The sequence below is a fragment of the Cyanistes caeruleus genome, chromosome 4 (assembly GCF_971803275.1).
Source record: "Cyanistes caeruleus chromosome 4, bCyaCae1.hap1.1, whole genome shotgun sequence".
Lineage (NCBI taxonomy): Eukaryota > Metazoa > Chordata > Aves > Passeriformes > Paridae > Cyanistes > Cyanistes caeruleus.
Genome location: NC_141704.1, coordinates 45,128,725 through 45,141,113, shown reverse-complemented (window position 1 = coordinate 45,141,113; position 12,389 = coordinate 45,128,725). Strand labels below are relative to the sequence as shown.

Below are 12,389 nucleotides of genomic sequence, written 5' to 3'. Positions count from 1 at the left end.
CTCAGCAAGCTCCAACTACCAGGAATAATCTGTTGGCCAAGAAAGCAAGGAAACCGATGCTTTAGAGTCTCCATTTTACCTGCTGTCCTGTAAACTAAACAAATTCAAGTTTCCTTCAGGAATTTCAACTCCTTACAATGCCTTCAATAGTAATTTTAGCAAAGTGTTGGATGAATGTTTTCCAGAAAAAGTGAAAACTGCATTTGATCTGTCCAAAGTGTAGCACAAAAACACAATCTCAGTAAGATCAGGATATTAACAGTCAATATGAAGAAACATATTAGAATCTAAACTTCAAAACTAAACACCTAAATTTTATGTCAATATACTCTAAATATATTTTTTCTGGTATCATAACTACTTCCCAACAATTACATGGAAAGGCAGTATCTGATGTCCTCACTTAGGACCACAATTTTATGGTGCTAAATAAAGATCTAGAACATAATCAAAAAGATTCAATTCCCTAATACGTAGAAAAACCTGAGAACCAAGTACTTGTCCATCTGTTTCAGAAAAATAATACAGTATTTGCTAATAAATAGAAGACAGCAGTGCTATAAACCAAAGAACATCTAACAATTCAGTAAGAAGAATTGCAGCAATATCCTTAACTCATTCAGATGGTATTTGCATGTCTCGTAATTTCAGTTTTACACGTGTAACAATTCCCTATAACTATTCCAAAGACTCTCCTTTGAATACCATTCTCAAAGATAGCATGGACTGAAGACCTACAGAAACTGAAAGCATGCTACAATTACAACTCTCAGAGGTCCCTGTTTTACTTGAGCAATGTAACAGCATTATCTCTGATGAACACAACACTGTATCCATGAAAAATAGGTAACTTTTTCCTTACACACTTCCTCTTAACTATTTTTTAATGCAGGACCATTTCAAGGAGACTGATAGCACTGCTGTGCAAAAGAACACAAGATGCACAGCTCACCTGCCTTTCATAATTTTTCTGCATATGCAACACGGTGATGCTTCTTTTAGAGACCAGCATTTCCTTTCTCTGTTCTCCCTATCAAAAAAAGCTTCAATTTCCATAAAACAAAAGGTAGTTCTTTCAACAAAGTGTGACCAGTGACAGCACAAACCCTGTGGTCTCTCCAAGTCAGTGGGCTAGATGAAACAGCAGCTGAAACACCTTAGAGGTTTTCTGAAAGAGACCAACCTCCACAGCTCATTTAAACACTTTTTTGCTAAATGAAGATAAGATTGGCTATAAACAAATTATGCCTAAAAACTTTTAAGAAGCATCCAGCCCATCTCCAACATTTCCAATGCCTTGGAAAAAAAGCAATGATACAGTAAGAATTCCCTCAGAAACACTTCCGGCTTTCTATTACATTCAGAAAAAAACACTGGCTCAGAAGTGCAGGTATTTGATAATGTCATAACAATTTTTTATTTCAGAAGCTAGTCCTTGTTTTCCCCAAAACCACGCAGGCAAGCTGACAATATCACTCAAGCTTCTGAGTTGCAATATTCAGCTCAGAGATCAGATCTAAGATTTTTCTACACGATGCAACTGTGTAGCAGAAGTTTCACCAGCAGTCTTGTGTTACTGAATTCCTCACTGGGCCCTTGTTTTCACCTCTGAGTAACTACTTGTCATCTCGAACTTTCATCCATTCTTTTGCTGTTCATCCTCTTTCAAAGATCACTTCTGACCATGCATTCATCTCACTGCAGCACCCCGTGGGACTCCAGGGTCTGCCTCTCTCTCCTCACTGCAATGGGCAGTTATCTCCCTCTGTTTTCTGGCTCTTAAACAATCCATGCAAGCACTGTATGTTTTCAAATTATGGCCCAGTTTACTCAAAGACTTTGAATAACATTTTTCAAAGATTTTTTTTTTAAATTAAAATAGACTGTATAAAGCAGCTGTCAAGTTCAGAGCATCCCTCTAGCGTATTTCTCTCCCTCATCCAATTTTTTCCTATTCTCCTTGCAGCAGCCTTTTTCATGTCCCATCCTTTAATCTTCCCTCCACCTTTTTACACAACTCAGTATCAGAATATACACAGTTGGAAGAGTTCTTCTGCAAACTGAGAAGATACTAGTGTCTGTCATGACAATTATCTGCCAGCTCTAGACAACTGTTTTTGAGTAAGAAGACTACAAGGCACTGCCAAGAAAACTATGCTGGCAGACATTTAAGCTAATCTGTGCAACCCACTAGCATGAAAAAGATGTAGTTGCATCACATTTTGTTTACTGTAATTTACTTAAATAACCATAAGCTTCTCTGCAAACACAGCTCTACTGGCGGAAAAAAAAAAAAAAAAAAAAAACCCAAACAGAAAAAAAACACTGCAGAAAAGCACTGAGAAAATGCATTACTTAAGGGCAAACAACCTCCACTATCTCTGCTCAATGCCCAGCTCAAGGTCCTGGTCTAGTCTTCAGAGTTTCAAGTACACTATATACTACAATCAATAAGTACCATTAGAATACATCACTGCAGTATCTCCCCAACACTAAATATTCAAATATAGAACTCATATCACTCCACCTTCCATAAGACACAGCTGTCCTTCCCAGTTCTCACTCATAGGTGCATTTAGGTTCATCAACAGCAGCTGCATCTTGGCATGTGAGCAACAAAATCACTAGTGTCACTCCCTGAAGTAATGCCAGGGAGATACCAGTTCACCAGTTATCAATGCAGGATTATAACAAACATGGATACATCTGGTGTATTACTTCAGGCCTCACTGTCTAGGTGATTGTTTTGGACTAATACTGCTTGGAATCTGGGCCTCCTGACTGCATGAAGAGGCTTATGAGCACAAATAAAGGGTAGTCGACATCCCTGTATAAAGCCAGCATGCAAAAAACCTTACTAGTAAAATATTTTATTTCCCTGTTACTTAAACTGCTACAGCCACTAACTGTTTGAATGCAGTAGACTGCATTATGGTCAAATACAGGTGACCATAGCTGTAGGTGCCCACAGGCTTCACTTAAAATGTTTTGCTGTTCATTGTAAAAATATGCAAAAGAAAAGCAACAGTTATCTTTTCAAGGCTTGAAAGAGAATGTGTAGGAAGTTCGTGCTACAAAAAAAAAAAAAAAAAAAAAAAAGGAAAAATATAGAAAAGCAAGCTATACTGCAAGTTTCCTAAAGGTTCAAATTTAAAACCTCTTTCATACAGGTAACTTAAGCCTGCCTGCCATCACAAGAAAGCATGCTCTCTATCAAAATGGAAAGGTTAGAAGACTTAATTCAGCATCAGCTTACCCTCAGTTTTGAATCCTGCAGAATTACTAAAAATTAGCAAAAATCCACTAAAATTTAAAACTTATCAAAGCCGTGACATTTTGCTATTTTAATTAGGCTTAAAGGACACTTGGTCTTGTTAAACTGTCATGTTTCCCAAGAAATGGAGTTTGATACATGCAGAACACTCATGTGTTCATCCTCAAGTTAGTCATTAGTGAGCTTTCAGTTTTCAAGGGTTATCATTTCCTCACTAAGTGATTTTGCATAAGTGAAGATAGAAATACACTCTTAAATGTTCAGCACTTCCTGATCTTTCATTTATCCACCCAGAAACTAATCTGAATTTGCACAGAGGCACCAGCCATGTTACAGCTAGGATGCTGGCTTTGGTGAGAAGCCTTTTCTGTTTTAGATCAGCTTTACATGTCCCAAGTAAGCACACCGCTATTAGATTACCCGGACATCCGCTCACCCTCAGGAAGACAGGTCACAGCGAGGTGAACTACAAGACAGCTGAGGCAGCGAAACATTCCTGAGACACAGTTCCTCCAGCAAAACAACAGCATTTCTGCACAAGCCCCAAGGCTGGCAAGCTGACAACACATCTCAGATGTTCAGCATCTCTGAGCATACCATGCCACAAAGAGTACCCATACCCTTCCCTTCAGGAAACACCTCTTCTCCTTCTCTAGACAAATTGCTCACACAATTACCTCTACAAATTAAAATAAATTTTTCAAGTTGTTTAGGAGTCACGAATGGTTTTTTTAAGTCTATCAGACCCAAACTACAGCCAAGCCTTATTATGTCACATTTTTAAAATAAACTATTCTTTTGTCCAAACTGATTTCCTCAGAAGTCAGTAATTGAGGGCACTACAAATACAAGTCAACTTGTCCACAGAATAGCATATCAGCCTCTTCCTATCCCTGGCAAGCCTTGAGCAACTGAAAGCAATACATTAACAGAAAATACTTAAAACAAATGAGCCCTATGTGGGACTCAGAAGCTACAACAGAAGGTAACAAACCAAGTGGTGAACTAAGTCAGATGTCAGTGAAGGAAAGAGAGGTCCGTCTGGCAGACAGCTAGTTGTATTTAAAAAATCATCAGGATTAAGTCTGGTAAACTATTTGCAATGTGTGCAGAAACCAAAGGTGTCAGACAAATTACATCATACAAGTTCAACTCTCACTAAAGACTGGGAAACTCAAGAGTGATACATTCACTGCAATGTTCTTGCCTAGAACTTAAGAACAACTTGTAAGATTTCTCCTTAAATAATCATCATTAAATACAGAAAACAAATTAAAATAGTGTAGAGATCCATTAGAAAACACTCTTTGACTGCAGATGTTCCAAGTAATTGTCTGAGGTAGTTTGCACAAAACCTCTAACAGAAGTTTGTAACTTTAAAGAGCTCAGATGCTCTGCATAGTGATCTTAAAGGTCTTTTCCAACCTAAACAATTCTCTGAGAACTGAGTGAACTGTTTAAAAAGTGCATGGTACATGGTATATAGTTTCACACTTCAAATGCCTTGGTACTACAACCCAAAAAATGCATCACTCATTCCAAATGTGTTAGCAGAAGCTATGGTAGCAATCACTGGGTAGGAAAATTGTTATGAGAGAAAAGATCATACAGTTCTGTAGGAATTAGGAGAACATTTAGCTCTTCTTCAAAAATAAGCAATTGAATAATGTATTGGTTAAAATATCATTTTAAAAGGGGGAAAAAGCAGAAGACAGAGTGTTTCCTTTTTACTTGTGAGACCAAATTCATGCATCCATTACCACTAGCATGAAAACTGGACATCAAACAAGGAGATATTGTATCTGTTATCATCCTGAGGGGAGACTTCATCACTCCCTATTACAACCCAAAAGGAGACTTTTGTTGGGTGGGGAGTGGTCTCTTCTCCCAGGTTAACAAGACATGCACAGTTAACAGCAGAAATGCTAACTGGCAATGGCAATACATAGGAATCTTTAGCAGAAGCTGAAGTAAGGTGAACTGACAAAGCAGAAAAGGACAATAAATTCAGACAAGAAGCAGCGTTTCACGAAACACACTCAGAACTTCTAGCTACATACGTGAGCTTATATATCCAAGATGGGAAGCATTCATATCACCACATGAGATACATTCCTTTCATAAAGGGAACACCCAGTTTCTCTTCTGAATGATCTTCAAATCAGAAAAAGTAAACCCTGCTGGAAAAGCTTATTGTAGTTCTTCCTTAGCTATGCATAACCTCATACCCCCTTCCTTTCATCAACATCTAAATGACAGCAAAGTTAAAAAATGTTCAAAGCATTTCTTTGTACAGTGTTAAATCTTCAGTTACAATAGTAACAGCAGGGTCAAGAAACAGCCTGTCACAGGCTAGTACCTTCCAGAACAACTCGGGAAAAGGGTAAAGCAAGTTTGAAGTTACTGTGAAACTGTACTGCTACATCTTGCTTACAGTAATGCAGCAAAATTCAGAATCTGGCTGCAGAGAACAAAAGAACACTAAAACATGATAATGCTGAACACCAAGTAACACAATACAATTGAAACTGCTCTCTCCCCTTCAAGTGCTATTTTTTGCATTCCCTAATAACTCCTGAGGTAAAAGCATCAACTTCAGCCATTTGCCAATGCAACTATTTCACGAGTGCTTGCAGACCTCTGAACAATACAAGTATACATGTTTCAGCATGAAAACATTTGCCACATTTCAACTTAAAAGTACCTTACACTTGTATGAGAATGCCAGTTGATGGGAAAAAGTCTAATTCTGCAAAACAAATCAGAGGGATAATATATATAAGTAATATTATTACTCAGCTATTAGTAACTGCAGTATTTGTTTTTGTTCATGTGGAAATCCATTCTAAGCTTTCCCCTGAACTAATTTTTCAATCAGGAAATGAGTATTCAATCAACAAATATTGAACTCTTCTCTCTGTAGTATTTTTACTCCTTTTTGGATAATCTCTGTTTACTCTTTCAGCAGAAAAGAACCTCCATACCAAGGAGATCAACTACAAAATCACAAATTAAAATCATGACAAAATTATATCTGCATGCTTGTCTATGCTACTGACCTGAGCTCCCTGATCATGTTCTAAAAATAGAGTAATTAGCATGCAATGTTGCCTTTGTTCTGAATGCCAAGATTCTGTATCAGAAAACCTAACAACTTCTACATAGAACAATCTTTCATTATTAGAAAAGTAACAAGTTTAAATCCAAACCTGGAAAAAAATAACGAGGATTTTTTTTAATATTTTTTTTTAAAACAAGCTATTCAGTATAGCTTTTTATGCTTTTACTTTCCATCACGGATAACGGGAAGAACAGCAGCCATCCTAGAGGGTTGAAATCAAAGTCTTTATGTATAAAGAAATTTTTGAAATTTCCCAAGACAGTCTTTCTCAATACAGTTCATGTTGGTACAAGTACCGAGGTTGTTAAAAAGTGGCAAAGTAATAAAAAAATAATTGTGTTTTAACAAAGTTCTTCAGGTAGCAGGGTACACTCATGACAGCTTAAAAAAAACTGAAAAACAACTTGTGCATGCCACAACATCAAACAATGGGAAAGAGCATTAATTGGCTGCCAAGATCACCACATAATCAAACACAACCGTATTGGCAATTACATTGCTATCTGCAAAACTCACAGGCTGAAGCATTCAAGTTTTTATCCAATTTGACTTCAAAAACTTCTAAGCATCCTTACGTGAAAGGAAAGTTTAAAAACACTGAAAAATATGTACAGGTTTCAGAAGTGCGCTTTTTGCTAGAACATCTGGAATGCAATTTTAAATTCATTTACTAACCAAGAAGCCTATGAAATTCCTAAAATGTATTTAGCAACTTCTTTGTTAACTTCTGATCAGTATTTTTTCCATGGAAACCAGGCCACTACTAAACTACCAACTTTAAAACACCCAGTTTTCAACTAAAACGTTAGTGTGCACTACAAAAACAGAATACAACCACGACTTTAACACATTTTGGAGGCTGTTGGGACGAGATGTTACAACTGCCACTAAAGACCCAACAGAAAAATGCCCATGGTTATGGTTTCAGCCAGTCACCTTTAAATGAATACAGGTGCTGTTTAAAAAGCAATTGCAAACATGTAGTAGGGCTATAGAGAACTTGAACCATCGAACTTGAGCACTGTTTACAAAGTTGTCTTCAGAAATACTCTTGTGTAAATTTCACTCCTGGTTGCCTTTGGCACCAGTAGTGATACCTCCAAAACACTGAAGATGGTGGTAAAAGAATTAAGAGGTTGTGTCATGAAGATCTCACCAGTTACAACATAGCAAGCATGTTTCAAAAAAGCCACCTTGCACACACAATAAACAGCGTAAAGCGCCATACCAGCTTACACTTAAACATTCAAAGATGAGTAATTTCCAAAACGGTAGTATCACAAATTAACAACTGCATAAAAGGCTGACCCAAGTGAGGTAAAATAAATAGTACTGAATTCTAAAGTAACAAATAAAAAGACGCAATTCCAACTACTTTAGAATTCAAAGGGTCGAAAACCTGCTATGTAAAGACATATATAATGGCATGCAGCCCACTGAAGACGTCTACTCAACATGCAGAAGTGGCAAGATCTGAAATGAATGGTGACTAAAACACACAATACAAAATATGATCATGTGCACTTCAGCAATGTATCCTTAATGAAAATACTGTATTCACTGTTCAACACTGAAGAGAGGAACTAGCTCAGCTAAGGACCCAGCAACAGGAATGAATACCTGAACAGAAGCAGTTCACATTTTATATTAATAATATTTGAGAGGAGAGCAACAAGAAATGACAAAAAAATACATACATTAAAAGAATTGATTCAAACTTGGTTTCAATAGGAACTGGTTTTTTTTCATGTACCCTCCCTGTGTTCCTCAACTCGCCTTTTCAAAATGTCAGGTTTTTAATTAGGGCCTGAACTAAACCAAAAATTTCCGTCATGGGCAAGTCATCCCACAAGAAATCTGAAAGAACTGCTTCTGCTTACTTTGAAACACTGCATAATAAACAATCCCTAAATAAACTAGTGGATTGAACCAACCACAGTGCAGATGGTCAGAAAAGATAACAAGCACTTATGTTTCAAACCTGGGTCTTAGAAGTCATGGGGTTTGTTCATTCCAGATTTCAGGCACCTTCTTAGTTAAGTATCTTAACAAGAATCTCCAATACTTGGCTCATTCTAGTACCTCTCGTGTTTCAGGTGAAGGTTTCTTCATTGTTTGATATTTGGGTGGTGGTAGTGATAGTTTTTTAAAGAATAAATGTAAAATTGTCATTACATTCAAAGCTACAGGTATATCCAAAACCACAACATTTTTGTATCTAGAATTTGCTTTCACCTTTTGAACATAAAAACCTACCAAGAAGAAACTGGTAGTACTTTGTTCTATAGTTCTCAAAGACCAGGTGAAACAGTTGATGAGAAAACTGCCTATTCATTATGGCAAGTTAAGATTTAAATTGAGATATCACCATTGCAAATCACATCTGTGCAGATGTACATTTAAGCACACAGCCCCCAAATGCATCTCTATATTCCTGTACTAAAATCTAAACAGCTTTCCATCTAGGAAAGATGTGAAGTTTAACCTTTGAGAAGTAGTTCATTTAAAAGATTAATCTTTTGGGAAAATACAAGTTCCTTCATATCTTACATTATTTATATCTTTAAGCAATTCTAGAGTATCAAAGGTAAATTAGCAAGCTTTTTTTTTTTTAATGCAACTTTAGTTTTAATCTGCAATATATGGTCCTGGTAAACTTATGGTCAAAAGTTATGACCAAATACACAAGGCCACATCACTAATTAGGATTTTTCCGCCTGCATTTACTTTGCTGATTCAGAAAATAACAGAATCATTTAGTGTAGGAAGCCCTCAAAGCCCTCACATGTTGCTTCTAAATGCTTAATTTTTCAGAAGGTCATCAAATGAATCCCCAAGCAACTTCTGTGATGCCTTCCGGGCATGTCTGGTTTTCTAGACAAATACATTATGACACCAGACCTGCTCTCCAGATTAACAATGTTGGGTGATGAGAAAATGCACTAACCTCTGAGCTGAGTGAGAAACAGATTGAATTAGCTTTAATTATAATCACTTTTGAACACTACGTTATTTACAAATGAAAATAATGCTGACCTATAAGCATTAAACCCATCATCACAACCCTTCCCCAGATTAAACACATACTATGAAGTTCCACTCCATCATTTAGTACCCGCTTCTCTAAGGAGAAGCTCGATGGAATGCAGTTTCCCAGACCAGTTGAGAAGACCCTTCCTTCAGCTGTACTAAAATAAAACCAGCATTAAAAGTCTTGTTTCTGTCTGCAAAGTTCTGTCTTCTGTGTAAATGGCTATTAGTATCCCACAAATACCAAAGCACTCCAGCTCATGGAAAATCACAGAGCTGAAGTTCCACTGAATGTATATACAGATGCAGAAAAATAAACAGGCATTGAAAGAACACCTGCATCTCCATCCTCTGTAACCTATCCAATTCCTGCAGTTTCCTTTAGAGTCAAACCCTTAGTTAGAGATATGCCACATTTGCAGGTGTTGCACGACAACCTGAAGATGAACTGCATTACAACTACATTCGCAAAAAGGTGAAGATACCAGAGAGATGTTCATTATACCTGTTGTTCTACTGGAATAAACTGGCTTTCACCAAAGGATAGAACCAAAATTCAAAACAGAATATTCTTGACTTATTCCCCCCTAAGATTTTTCACTATTGAAATTAATACCCTCAAGCTATTTTACTCCCTGAAGAAATACAATTTCTGCCATGATGAGTCGAGCTCTTTGTGTTACAAGAGCTTTAACTTTTAGGAGTCCAGTGAATAAACAGGTTTTTATCAAATGTACAGGGTAAGCCAAAGTTTCCACATAGATGTAGAGTTCTGTATTAGAGGTCATGGCCTCAGCCTGGAAGATCCAGGTCTCACTCAGGGTTGTGAAAACTCTGTTAACAAAGGTTCATAACACCATACCCACAGCGCCTTGGTTTCAGTTTCGCTTGTGCACACATGCTCAAAGCTACGAAAAAACCACACCACCCCTCTCCAGAGTGTTTAGTGAGCATGTCACCATAACAAGTCCCCCAGCTGCTTCCAGGACTAGTTTCTGAGTGAAGCAGGGGCTAGATGATGCTCAATGATGGTGGGAGCATTACTGTGTATATGTAAACAGAGAGCGCTGCAGCAGATCTGGCACTTTCGGCACTTCTTGCAACACCGGGCTGGCAGCACAGATGCAGCACAGTACTTCTGCATGCTTCCAACACTCACCTCCTAGTCTTGTCAAAGTCAGAGAAAGACCGGGAGTCTGAAAAACACCAATCTACCATCTGTGCACAGGACCAACATTCTACAATACTCTGTCCTCAGAAACCAAGAGTTCATTATATCCAAGATTTGTCACAAAGCACAGAAAATGTGGAGGGCAGTAAGACTGCTAATATGTATCACTCTCACAGGACTAAGTGGGACACACACACACAAGCTCAGGTGTCAGTGGTCTGTTCTAAGCACTTAATCAATGTGTCAGGTACCCAAAGCCTGAGAGGCCTCAACTTTTGTCTGGTAGAGAAGCATGCAAGTCACTTAAATTTACATGTATGTATATTTTAAATGCTATCGTCCCACTAGGGATTAATATAATTTCTGGAAACCACTCAGCCTGCTTCGAAGTACAGTGCCTCTCTCATTCTTTAAAGAGTACCATTGTAAAATGGGCACAGCAAGAAGGCTGCTAAAATGCTACTAACATTTTTGTCAAAAACCACCTTCAGCAGTTCACAGCCTTAGGCCTTAAGTATTCTCTCAAGTTTCATGTTATGACTGTAATTAAAATTATCAGGCACTATCTCCTGTCTGATTAATGTAGCATCTACCAGCAGATGTTAAAATCCCAAGAGGGGCCGAGCAGAGAAGAGTATTCGTCATATCTTTCAGACACCGTGCCCACTTCTCTTACCCTCCACAAATGAATTACAATATGAAATGTTAAGTGTATCTCAACAGGGCATCAAACATATACCTAACTGCATTGAGCTTGGAAATAAACTGTGGAAGGTGTTGCTGTAGCATTACTATACCAGTTGCTTGAAAAAAGGTTTGTGGTTTTTTCTGCAAGCAAATGAGGTAGGTTTTTTTATTCAAAATTGAAAGCCTCACAAGTATTGGCAGTATAAGACACCTAAACATTCAATACGGAACGGAGTATGCTTTACTAGATAAATTTACTAGATAAATGCTGAACACAAGGTAATACTTCCACTTGTAGTTACAAAATCTTCCAGGTAGTTTCTCAGCCTTCCTTGGGGCCACTAATTTGGGTGATACCAGCTAACAGGCACCCGGAGAAGCGACATGTTGAACTCCCGGACACCACTTTACCCTAAGGCAGGGCGCGGGAGCTGCCCGTCTCCTGCCCGAATCTCTGGGTCCCCCTGCCAGCAGCACAGCACAACACACCCGCGCCGCGGCTCCGCACGGGAGCGGGAACAAGGCGCGGGAGGCGGCACAAGGCCACGGCGCGCTGCCATCCGCCGCTCCCCATGTGCGCACACACCGCGCGGGCCCCCGCGCCGGACCGGGACCGGCACCGAGCCCCTCCCGCGCCCTCCCCGCGCCCGGCCGGACACTCACCCGCTCCTCCCCGCGCCGCTTTCCGGCCCCGCCGCCCTCCCGCTCCCCGGCCGCGCCGAGCGCGGCCCCGCTCGGGCGCCCACGTGTTGCGGGGCCCACCCGTCTCCCCCCAGCGCCGGCCACGCCACGGGCCCCGGCCTAGCGCGGCCCGGGCGCTCCGCGGGGCGCGGCGGAGGGACGCTCGGCAGGCGGCGAGCAGCGTTGCCCGCTGCGGGCCCGGGGGCGAGCAGCGGCGCCGCCGCCCCACGGGCCGCGCGGGGGTGAGGGCACTCGGTGTGGCACGGGCACCGCCGGCCCCCCGCGTCCCGCCAGCCGCGGGGCCCCGCTAGGCCGGGCCGGCATCCACCGCTTCCCCGCGAAGGAGCGGGGGGCCCGGGGGCCCGGCGCCCCCCGCCCGCCCCCCATGCCCCCCACACCCCCGGCCCGGGGCGGCGGCGGCTGCG

The 12,389-nt window shown here is 40.3% G+C and overlaps 1 protein-coding gene across 14 annotated transcripts in view; it reads right to left on the bottom strand.

Moving 5' to 3' along the window:
- Positions 1–12,389, bottom strand: part of NAP1L1 (nucleosome assembly protein 1 like 1) — a 28,003-nt gene that overhangs the window by 14,804 nt on the left and 810 nt on the right. The window contains exon 1 of one of the 14 annotated variants that reach the window (XM_086884275.1): positions 11,947–12,350. The exons of 10 other annotated variants lie outside the window; for them this stretch is intronic. The gene's annotated coding sequence lies outside the window, so the exon portion shown is untranslated. Of the gene's footprint in view, positions 1–2,527; positions 2,662–11,946; positions 12,351–12,389 lie in introns of those variants that run through there. 3 more of the 14 variants (XM_086884278.1, XM_086884273.1, XM_086884279.1) reach the window with 3 other exon arrangements.